Source organism: Paroedura picta, chromosome 7, assembly GCF_049243985.1.
Source record: "Paroedura picta isolate Pp20150507F chromosome 7, Ppicta_v3.0, whole genome shotgun sequence".
Lineage (NCBI taxonomy): Eukaryota > Metazoa > Chordata > Lepidosauria > Squamata > Gekkonidae > Paroedura > Paroedura picta.
In genome coordinates this window covers 67,712,079-67,723,430 of record NC_135375.1, presented here as the reverse complement: position 1 = coordinate 67,723,430, position 11,352 = coordinate 67,712,079, and the positions used below count along the sequence as shown (strand labels likewise).

Below are 11,352 nucleotides of genomic sequence, written 5' to 3'. Positions count from 1 at the left end.
GAGACTTATATGGAAATCTGACACTCCATCACCTCCTCTCCAGGATCATCTAAGCCAGCACTTTCCAACTTTTTTACTGTTGAGAAACCCCTGAAACATTCTTCAGGCTTCAAGAAACACCACAAGTGGTGTGATTGTGCTGAGTATGGTTAGGAAGGGTAGCTGTGTACATGCTCACCTAGGGCCCCTCCCCTTCCTATCCCCTCCAGGCCCAACATTGGCCATTTGGGGGGAGGTTGAGATGACCATATATGTCATATCACACAATAATAGTCCCAGAGACTCACCAATGGGACTCTTTGCTGCCGCGGGGGAGCCAGCATCAGAGGACCTGGCTGGTATGAGTTTTACTCACTGCCCCAGTATCCCCAGGGGCTGCGTCTGGCATTAGAGCTGGGCAGCGGAGGGAAAAACCAAGCGAATGTCCTTATATGGGACGGAGTTGCATTGCTTGGCCTCTTTCCCCTCCCAGCCCCCGTAGAGACAACCCACCCTACTGTTAATGATTAGATTAAGAATGTTTAATAAAAGTTGGCAGTAGTGACTATTTCTGTTTTTTGCCATAGCTGGTGTTTTTTAAGCAGGTGGCGGATCATTTAAAGAGTGGCTAAGCTTGAATGCTGGCTTCCCTTGGTTTGGAGGTCCCCTTAAGGGGCTGTGTGGATGCTGAATCTGATGGAGGGTTCGCATTTCTGGGTGGTAAGGGAAGTCAATAGAGGTGGATGCCCAGAGGGTTCCCCTAGTTGCCACCTCTCACTAGCCAGCATGCCTTGGTCTGGGTTCCGGGTTGCATAGCCTAGGGATCTGTTGGGGGAGGGGCATGTTGCATAATTTGCTGCCTGGTGGTTGGTTGACCACAAGAGGGCTTGATCCACTATCCATGCTAGTCACACTGTTAATAAAGGCTTTGGCCGATTTAATGTCAAGGTGAGAGTCCAGTGTCCTCATTATCCCTCTGCAAAGCAAATGTTTAACACATTTCAAAATGTGTTAAAAACAAATTAATTCCCACCCATTTGAGAAACCCTTCCAGGACTGTCAAGAAACCCCAGGGTTTCATAAAATCCTGGTTGAGAAAGCCTGGTCTAAGCTCTCAACAGCCTGATCCATATCCTTTCACTTCCCTTTTCACTTATGCTTAGCTGCACTGTACTTTTCATGTTCATGGAGCACACACAGTCCTTTCAGACAGGGGTTTAGTGTTGGGGAGGGAGTCTTTTTTCTTTCAGTTAATTTATGAAGTCATATTTTTATTCATAATGGGGGCATTTCCTAAACATGTAGGCCTCATGGTGGTCCCATTTTGTAGTTTTTGCATTTGTAGGGGAATATATTGTGTTATATTTAAATATCTATTATTTTCCCATCATTTTGTTTAACTCCTTCTTCCTTCCAGAACCAAGGAAGTGAGAGGATTATCCTTCCTTTCTGTGCTTATTCTGTGTAAAGTTGAGCAAAGATTTCTTTTCCTGAATTATGTTGGGAGATGAAAGATTAAGTCTAAACTGAAGAATCTTTTCTTCCCCTGTCAATATATACAGGGAACTTTAGAGTGAGCTTCCCTTGAACAGACATGACCATGGATCCCAAAGCAAAACCATTGATTCATCTGAACATGACAGGGACTTTCACATTGGCACTGCTAATACATGTTGGCCATAAAGCTGCCAGATCTTTCCTGTGGCAACTGGGGTGGTAGGGTGGTAGGGAACAGCAGGGAGGTCCAACTTTCATCCAGTGAGGTGTCTGTGTCACTGCACACATGACCCAAATGTGACACCATCGTTTCTGGTATGTTGGGTAACATTCTGGCATTTGGGGGAAGTCTATGGCTTCTACCATAGAGTTTTTGCTCAAATGCCAGAGTGTCTCCTCTGATGTCCCTGAAGGAACGATTCGTATGCCTAATGATACTGCATTAGGCAGTTCTGGTTCACATGCCTAATGATACTGGATATCTCCTTTTCTGGGTGAATTTCCCCCACTCAATGGCCAGCTGGTTGACATTGGGAAGACAGGGCCTGGGAGTAGGGGTTGGTACTGGGGAGGTGGGACCTAGACGGGGGTATCAAATGGAGAGCTGGCAACCCTATTGGACCTTCTCCAAAAATAAAATACAAATTCCCATTAGTCTATTATATCCAAACTTTTATGACAGGAATGTTTTTGGAGAAGATAATGGGAACATTTTCTGAGAAGACAGAGTAATTTAAGTTGTATCTTATTTCATACAGTTTGGAGAATATTAAGAGAAGAATAAATTCTGTTATACAATTGAGAGAAGACTTAGAGATGGGACCCTGATGGTTGTTTTGAATTTTAAAGATGTTTGATTGTATCCAAAGTGTATGAATATTTAATTATACATTTACTGTGCATGTATGTATAGCAACAAGCCACTGAGGAAAGGTTATGGTCTTGAAAGTGGGAGACTAAAATCTGGACCCATTTGAGAAAAGAGAGTTGGATATATTGTTTATTGAAAGTACTTTATTTACATGCCACCAAATTGGTCATTTCTTCCTTCTTCGGTTTCAGTGGATCAACTTCTTTTTATTGTGATATTTTTGGCACATCCCATGTCCAGTGGGATTTGGAAGTCTTTTTCTTTGAAAAAAAGTTGCCCACATTACAAACAAAAAATGTACTGGTTTATCAGTTTCAAAAGGAGTGTGCTACCTTGCACAGACATTGAGGTATTTCTTTAGAAATCAAAATATAAAACTGTGGTGGCATGTGGCTGGGCCCCCAAGACTTTACTGCCCTCTGCCATCTTGGCTGGCTTACAAAAGACTAATTGTGTCTGACTTCAATCTCTTTCTGCATTTTATTTCCAGTTGTCCTTTCCACCGTAACACTGTGCTTCACAGCACCTGCTCCTACATCCAACGAACTCCACCCATCCTTCCTCGTGGCCTTATATCCTCTTTGACCCAGCCACTGTTTCATCTTCTTAAACAGGAGTCCCTTCCTCCCACCCTTCAGGTGAGGGCATTGTTGGTATTCTGCTTGTTGGCTAATAGGAACTTCTCTCTCCAGCCTCCACCTGGGTGTCTTCCTTGCTTCCCATGGGGCAGGAGGAAAGAGGCTATGTCTCATACCTCCCTTACTTCCCCCCCTCCTGCTGGGTTGGTTGAGGCTGTCTGCCCATTGCTCCTCTTTCAACATTGCCCCCTCCCTGGTCCAGCTCTGGCTGGTGAGTCTCCCCTCCTCCATTCTTGGGGCTCCTCCATCCCTGCTCTGTAAAAGGGGGAAGCATCGCTGGGCCACTTTCTGCCTCCTTGGTCATCCCAGCCCCCAACTCCTGCCTCAAGGCATTAGTGATGGTGGTCACAACAGATAGGAGCAAAACCCCTTTCTAAGCTACCCAGTCCTCAGCTTTGCTGTGGCTGCGGTGCGGCTGGGGCAGAGCAGTGGTTCCAACCCACCTATCCCTAGGACAGGCCATGGGGCAGCTTGGCAGGTTCCACTTGCTCTCAGGCTGGGATGTCCTGAGCTCACCCTTCCGCTGTTTCCCTGGGCCTTCTCCTACTTGAGGCTGGGGAGGGGCCATTAAGTGGGTCCATCCCTGGACAAAAGCCTTTTTAGTTGTGCTGGACCTCTTTTCTGATGTTTTGAATGCCAGCTATGATACTATGTTCTATATCTTATTACTCTTCATAGACCAAAACAACAGGCAAACAGTGCAACTTTTAATTTGATTTTGAGAAGAAATCAACTTGAAGCTCAACTAAGACAAAACTGAGGTAATATTCCTAAAATGTATGGGAGGAAATTCTGAAGCCATGCCCAAAGGAGAGCTTTCTCAATAAACTTCGGAGATCAAATGAAGTATGCAGTGCACATATGTGGCTCTCAGGACTAATTCTCAAGTTACAATGAGCCTGGAAAATTGCTATTTCTTGACCTAAAAAAGGTTAAAACACTTTCACGAAAATTGATTCACTTTAAAGTATTTAGCACTGTTCGTATTTTGTAGAAGTATATACGACAGGGCTAGTTTCAATTGGCACTTTATGTAGCTGTTGTGGAAAGCCCATCATACAGCTAGAGAAGTCTTGAAGGAGTGTTTAACAAGGTGGGCCAGTTTGTTCTTTTTTTTAATCCCCTTCTAATTTCCCCTCAAAAAAGTAGCCACAGAGACAATTGAACTGAATCTATATGCATCTATATATGTTCTCTTTGCAAACAGATGCCTTTTTTCTTACAATATGTGATTAAGAATTTAATTTTCTCTTTAAGGAATATAATGCTATACAGTGATTTTGAAGAAGTGTTGCAGGTATTTCTAATAGTTTATGTTACAGATGCTATATGAGCCTTAGAGAATCAAATAGATTTTAATTTTTCTTTAGCTTCCATATAGATAAGAAGCCAATCATCCAGAGATTCTGGTTCATAGGGCAACCTTTTGGCAAATTGAATTCTTTTATTCTTTCTGTTCATTGAGTACCTGATAACCTTGAATGTGATAAATTACCATTAAGGCACAACACTTCTGATCATGTAGAAAGCTCTCACAAAGGGATTAATCCATATGGCAGCATTGGATAGTACCAGAGGTTAGATCAGTGGTTATAAAACTAAGATCCATGGCTCACTAATAGTTTATGGGGCCATGGGGAATCTTATCTGGCCCGTGGAACTCTATTTAATGGACTTTGCAAATAAAATATGCACATTAAAAGTGGCTCAGCATATATTCTGAAGCTTAAGCATGGCCATAGGTTCACAATGCTCTTCAGGGGCTAAATTCATTCTACTATGGGCAACAGGGTGCCAGTAGAATAAATCTTGACCTAGACATCATTCATTGTAACAAGTGTAGGATTTCATTGGTTTAATTTTCTACTTTGCTAGAATTTGTGCTTAATACAATATGGAGACCACATTAGGTTTAGCGGTTCAAATTTTACTTGGGTTGCCTCTAGACCATAAAGATATCTAATACATTAGATGAGGAAAGTCAGTGCTGCTAACCAACTTTCATCCCTATAGAAACCACGATACATAACCCAGAGAACCAGATAATGCTGAGTGACTTTGACTGTAGGCTCAATGCAAGCGGAGATGTGCAACTTGGTTGTGGGATCTGCCAAAGAGCAGAAAAAGCAAAATTCTCACCATATTTTTGTCTGCTTTATCTGAACATTTATGTATAATTTTCACAGCCTACACTTCCTGCCACAAAACCTTCAGAAATGACTGACAAGGAGACTTTTGTTACTGTACGATCACTTAAAAATTTGCCAAACGCTTAGGAATGAAGTGGTAATCATCTGTCTCTTTTATGTGCTCCTGAGAGAACAGAGGTATAATCAACAACATAACAAAGACAAAGTTTTCCCTAGGCTACCAGTACTAAGACAATAAGCGCCTTTTCATACTCTGGAATCCTTTAAAAAGCACTCTAAAACTGTTAACTTGAAGATAGGGTGGAGTTGGTTGTAACGGCTTCATAATATTTTTAAGACTGTTTGAAATTTAAGGGGGAGATGCACTCCAAATTGTGTTTGAAAATGTCCTTTTCTAGCATCATAATTTATGGATAAATGTATATAAATAAATTTGTGCTGGGCACAATGCAGCAACAGAAGGATGTTTTGGTCACACTGCAACTAACTGAAATCATTAGACTCTTTCCTATTTTAATTGCTGCTGCAGAAGCAGAGATTTGTCCTGCCACATCTAAAGTGCATTTTTTGCCCCAAGGATGTTTTTCAGCTTGCTTCTAGAACAGATAAAAATGTCTTTGTGTCAGCCTTCAGTGCCTGCAAAAGGGCTAGATGCAGAGATTTGTAATGTAGTTGCCCCCCATCAAATACTTTGTAGTAACTGTTTATTCCTCCTGACGTCCTCTGGGAAAAGAATGAAGTCTTTTATGCATAGCAGTTTTCACTCATTTCATGTTGTTCTTCATTTGTTTTTGTTTTGCCTTTCTGTTCCCTATCGCATTTTGTACATACCTCAATTGGTTTGTTTTTTTCCTTCTTCAGCATGTTTCCTCCTTCCAGTACTGACTTTACTTTCTGATCACTGTTTATCTATTGCATTGGAGATCACTTATGGTTTGTATCCACCACATTACATACTCGTAAATCTAAGGTAGAAACAATCCAGCAGATTATTTGTCTCTGCTCTTCTGTGCTCACCATTTTTCTATTTACTCCCCAACTCCACCCACATTCCGTCATCGCTTCCCATTCATTGTCTTGTACCACCCCCCTCACTCCCCTGGAACAATCCACATCTGGAGTGCCCTGTGCAGTGAGCCCAAGGCCAAAGAAAGTCTCCCTTGCTCCTGTCAGTTCCCTGCCCCATTTCCCCTGACTGCCCTTTCACCTCTGCCAGCCTGGGCACACTCCCCTAATGGCTGGGCCAGGGATAAGGCAAGGATGGTGGGCCAGCAGCAGGCTCTGCTGATTGACTGAGCACTTCTTCAGATATCCTTGCCTTCTTGCAGAAAGAGGAAGAAAGTGGTGGTGGTGGTGGGTATTTTCCTTCCTTGTTAATGCACCCTCACAAAAAACAGCAGCTCTCTGGCACTTCAAACAGTGCAGCCTGGCATGTGTGGGTGGGTAGGGAGGGAGCTTGCCAGTCCCTAAGGAAGGGTACAGACATATTTAATAGGAGCCTCTAGTTATGTAGCAAAGGCTTTCTGTTGTTTCTGCATTTTTTTATAGACTTCCTTCGTCCCCCTCTCATCTTTACAGTCAGATTTACATGAGAATAGCCATTTTGGTTTCAGTATATTTAGTCTTGTATCAATGATAGGATGCTCTCAAACAGTAGCTTGGAAGTAGACAACATAATGTATTTACTTAATAACTGACAACAGTAAACAAATATAACAAAGAAGAAGGGTTTTTCCCCCTGGGGAGAAAGGTGTGAAGGATCAAGAGACATTCTGGTGGATCTCACTTGAGAGTATAAAGCAAAAGGAAAACATGAACCCAGCTTTCTAAGACCCCATGCTTTTGTCTGCTGGTTACTTCCTCCCCTGCCATCTTTATGGGACTCCTCAGCAAACTTCTCAAAATCCAACAGTCCCCTTTTAAGGGATGTATATGTCACTTTGGAAACAGCTGCCGTTCATGATTCCTGCTGAAATTACCAGGGGAGCAGATTCAAACACGGTACCACCCACATGTGTAGGGCACACCGTGCCACTAGACTCACCATCTCAAGGGACTTACTCGGTGGGATCTCGGTGGGCTTGTTCACCCTAAAGAGGATCCTGGGCTTACCATAATTCTTGGGATAATTTCCTTTATAAAAACATCAGTGGCTCTATTTTCTAGGGACTGACCCACATGAGTACTCTTATGGGATGTATATTTCCCATAAGTTACTGTGTTTTATCTGATTTGCTCACCTTCAAGAGAAATTCTGGTTTTGCAAGCCATCTGTCAAACTAAATAGAGGAAATAATGAATTACTTTTATACTGTAACCCATAAAATGTATATCCAGCCAACAATACATTTCTCAACTATCTGATGCTTAATATGCAGACATCAATAACAGTAAACTCATTTTAACAATGACTGCTTTACTATTTAGGGGGTTGTTTTTGCACTACAAATAATAGTCTGTCCTCTTCAGTTTAGGAATGACCAAATAGTTGCAATTTTATTCCTTTTTATAGTTAAGTAAAGTTTTGTCAGTGTTTCTAGTCAGGCATGTGAAAGAAGAGGGTGATTCAGACCAAATTGATTCATCCTAATCACCCACAATGTAGTATTGAAAAAAAAATCCCAGCACAGACAGCTTCCCCACACAGATAGCAGAACCCCAAAAGGAAATCACAATAGAATTTTAAATTTAAATTAAAAAAAGAAATCCGTAAATCCCAGAAGAGAAAGAGAATAAAAATTGCAACCCCCAAACCCACAGCCACCCCACACACCCACAGAAACCCAAAAAGTGAGGGGGAAAAAAGAAAATAAGTATTAAAATAAAACAGCAAGGAGAAGAAGAGAAAAGACAAAAGAAAAGGTAAAGTTTTTCAGAGATTCCCTCCTGCAAACCAGATCAGTCTTCTCCAGATGTTCAGGAAGGATCCCCCAGCAGCAGCAGTCAATCAGATCCACTCAGCCATCCAGCCAGCAAAATCTCTGGGAGTCAGACCCAGCAAGTCTCCTCTCCGCCAGAGCAGCTCAGCAGGCAAGCAATGAAATCAGGGAAGTCCCTTTGTTTTATGTACTCTGACCATTCTCAAGTGGTTTTCAAAAAAGAAAAAAACTCTGTTGGCCAAAGGCAATGCTTTCTAAAAACTGTCCCAAAGCCTCCCCCCTCCCTTGAAGGTGGGCTGAGGCACGCAAAAAGCTTTGCATGTTTCAAGACCTCATTGCAATGCATTTGCAAAACTGAATTGCAATGATTGGGTAAGCTCCCACTAGGGAGGTTAGCTATTGGTCTGGAAATAATGCTCCCCCCCCCCCCGGGTGAAGTGGAAAAACAAGAGTGGGAAAGGTAAGAGTGTTTCACTTACTCTTATTGCTTCCCTTTGAATTTTAAATGGCTGCGTGGCTTGGCCAAGTCACCAAATTTCAATTTGGGCAGGCTTGAATCAGCCATTTAAACTGGTGGCAGAATGGAGGTTTGGCTTTATTTCGGCTGATTCATGCATGAATCAGCGCTGATTTGGGTACTTCTCAGCCAAATTGAATCACCCATGCTTATTCCGGTTCTCTGCTTTTATCTGTTGGCTTTGTAGAGTTCTATTTTGTATGCAAGCTGTGTAGATGTTTTTAATCCAATGTATACAATAACTTATAAGAACAATATCTCAGTGGTATGTATAATGGTTTCAATTACATGCTAAGCAAGCATAACACTCACAGATTTTCAGCTTCATATTGTCCTACTGTATCTTTATTTGATTTGTTTATTTACTTCATTTATACCCTACTTTTTCCCTCACTGGGGACCCAAAGTAGCCTGTATTCTTTTCTACTCCATTTGCCACCTGGCACATTTCCATGGTGGAGTACGGATTCAAATCCAGTTCTCCTAGAACCTAACTCAGCACTCCATCCACTACAGCAGACCTCCACAGCCCACAACACTCTGTCCTTGGGAGTCGGTGGACTCCCAAAAACAATATAGATGGAAGAATGTGGTTAAATATCACAAGATATACAACAGAAATTGCTTAATTCTGGCTTATGTAATATTTGAAAGAATCACCTGAATGTCACTACAGATGCTGACACTAGAAACAGGGGTGCTGCGAACTTCAACATACATTAAATTTCCAGGCAAAATCACCTTGTCAACTTCCTCACTACCATGTGAGGCAATCCCATGACTAGATTTCCTCAAGGTTTTTAATCAAAATTTTCTCAAGCATCATACTTGTGCAGAAAGGCAATATCCAGATTTTTGCTTTGTAAAAAGTATCACATCTGGATTGAAATTTGTGGCCACTTTTGCACTTGCATAGTCCACCAAATAAAGCTTTTAGCTTATATTCTAATTAAAAAATAGTAGTAGAGAAAGAATACAGAAAACAAAAAAGAGAATTATGCAACATAATTATGCTTATCAAGAACAAACATTTTTGAAAGAGTATGTAAAAGAAAATATTTCTGTCCAATATCCCCTTCATTATAGTTATTTAGGTATTATCTGTAGAACACACTTGTCCTTGCTTCTGTTGAGCTACATTTATATTCAACATCTTGCATTTCAAACCTCATAGCTATGTCTATTTTACAGCTATATTTTTGATTTCATTGTTATAATGAATTGTATATTCATTTTTAAATTTTGTCAATATATAATATAATAAGGAAATTACAAAAAGATGCTTTCCCAAAGTCCATTCCCTTGTTCACATTTATGATTAGGATATTACATTGAAAATATATTCAAATTTTACTTCTATCTTATTAACATATATTTGTATATAATGTTTTACACTGTTTCTTGTTCTAAATTTATCTCCTTGCATAATATACATAATACATGCTGCATCTATCAGTTGGAAAGAAAGTTGCAGACTGACTGCTGAAGAGAATTCAGTTTAATACTGACTGAGGACTGGGAAGGTTGGCAAGGAGGAGTGGGAGGATTGCTGAAGGTCCACATTTGGGTCAGAAAAAATGATACATCTTATTCAGAGGAATATTCAACTGTCCAGTTGAAAAGGAAAAGAGTACAGTGATCCCTGGTTTGTTTAGAGAAGAACTTAGAGTATTGGTACTGTACCCCTGCCTTCTAAAGAGCTGTTTCCACTAGTTTCAGTGGGAAATATATTTTCACTTGCAAATTTCCTCTTTCCAACTGGAATGTAGACTGTACATTCCTCGCCCATGCAGAAAACATGCTCTATATCAAAGGAATCTTCCTTCCATATTTCAAGTGGAGAGGAAAAAATGCTCCAGGCAGTGGAAGTCACGATATATTTCCAGCTCTATTTCCTGTCCACTAGGTCCCACAAGATCCACCAGCCTTGAATCTGATTGTTAGATTGACTCTAGCAGAATGAGCTCCAGGGAGGTTGCAATGCAACAGGGGAAAAATATCAATGAGAAAGCTGTGTAGCGTGAACAAGAGTTAAAAATTGTGATTGGATGAAAGTCCGATCAAGCACATAAATGCTGAGTCACTGTGTGTCTTGGCTGGTTTCCCAGGTTCTTGCTGTACTGAAGAAACAAACACTGTGAGGAAATGGAAACTAGAGCTAAAGTACATGTTATAAATGTGTCACTCAGTCTCTAGTTACACAATAGCTAGGGGAAAAGAAAATTTTCCAATCTGACTTGGGGTGACAGTGTGGGGGAGGGAGGGACTCATGCCTCCCACCTGTTTTGTTTTCCCAAACCTAAACAGCCCTGGCTGGGGGAATAATTTGACCTTCTCTGGAGTTGCATATTCACTTAAATCTGCTTCATCAAAATCCATGGTCCTAAGTGGAATTGTTGACATCACCATATCATCAGATATAGGACCAGAAATGGACCTTTCAATCTGCATCAAAAATGTAAAAGAAATTTTATTTGGAACAGTTAGTCTTCCAATATTAACAAACTGGCATGGATCTTGATTAATTACAGTCTCAATGCATATTTAGAGCATTTCCTTTGGATGGGAGGCAGAATGGGAAAAGCAGGAAATGAAAATGTCCCATGTAACACTAGAGTTCCCTGCTTCCATCTCTTGTTTTCTACTACCAGAGGTGGGGGGAATTTTTTTTAAATGACAGGCAGGCCTACATTTCTCTATAGTGACAAAAATAGCATTTTCTGATCTTCCATCTGTATTAAGATGTACTATGCCATCATGCAGGAAGTCTGAACTGCTCCTGAACCTTGAAATATGTGACCCCAAATTGTGTCTATGATCT

At 41.0% G+C, this 11,352-nt stretch overlaps 1 long non-coding RNA gene across 1 annotated transcript; it reads right to left on the bottom strand.

The window, feature by feature from the left end:
• Nucleotides 1-4,873: 4,873 nt before the first annotated feature.
• On the bottom strand, nucleotides 4,874-8,157 carry LOC143841052 (uncharacterized). The gene is made up of 4 exons (XR_013232539.1): nucleotides 8,030-8,157; nucleotides 7,376-7,414; nucleotides 5,967-6,100; nucleotides 4,874-5,092 (listed from the first exon to the last, which is right to left on the bottom strand). It is a non-coding gene; the product is annotated as an uncharacterized LOC143841052 (long non-coding RNA).
• Between the last annotated feature and the right edge of the window lie 3,195 nt (nucleotides 8,158-11,352).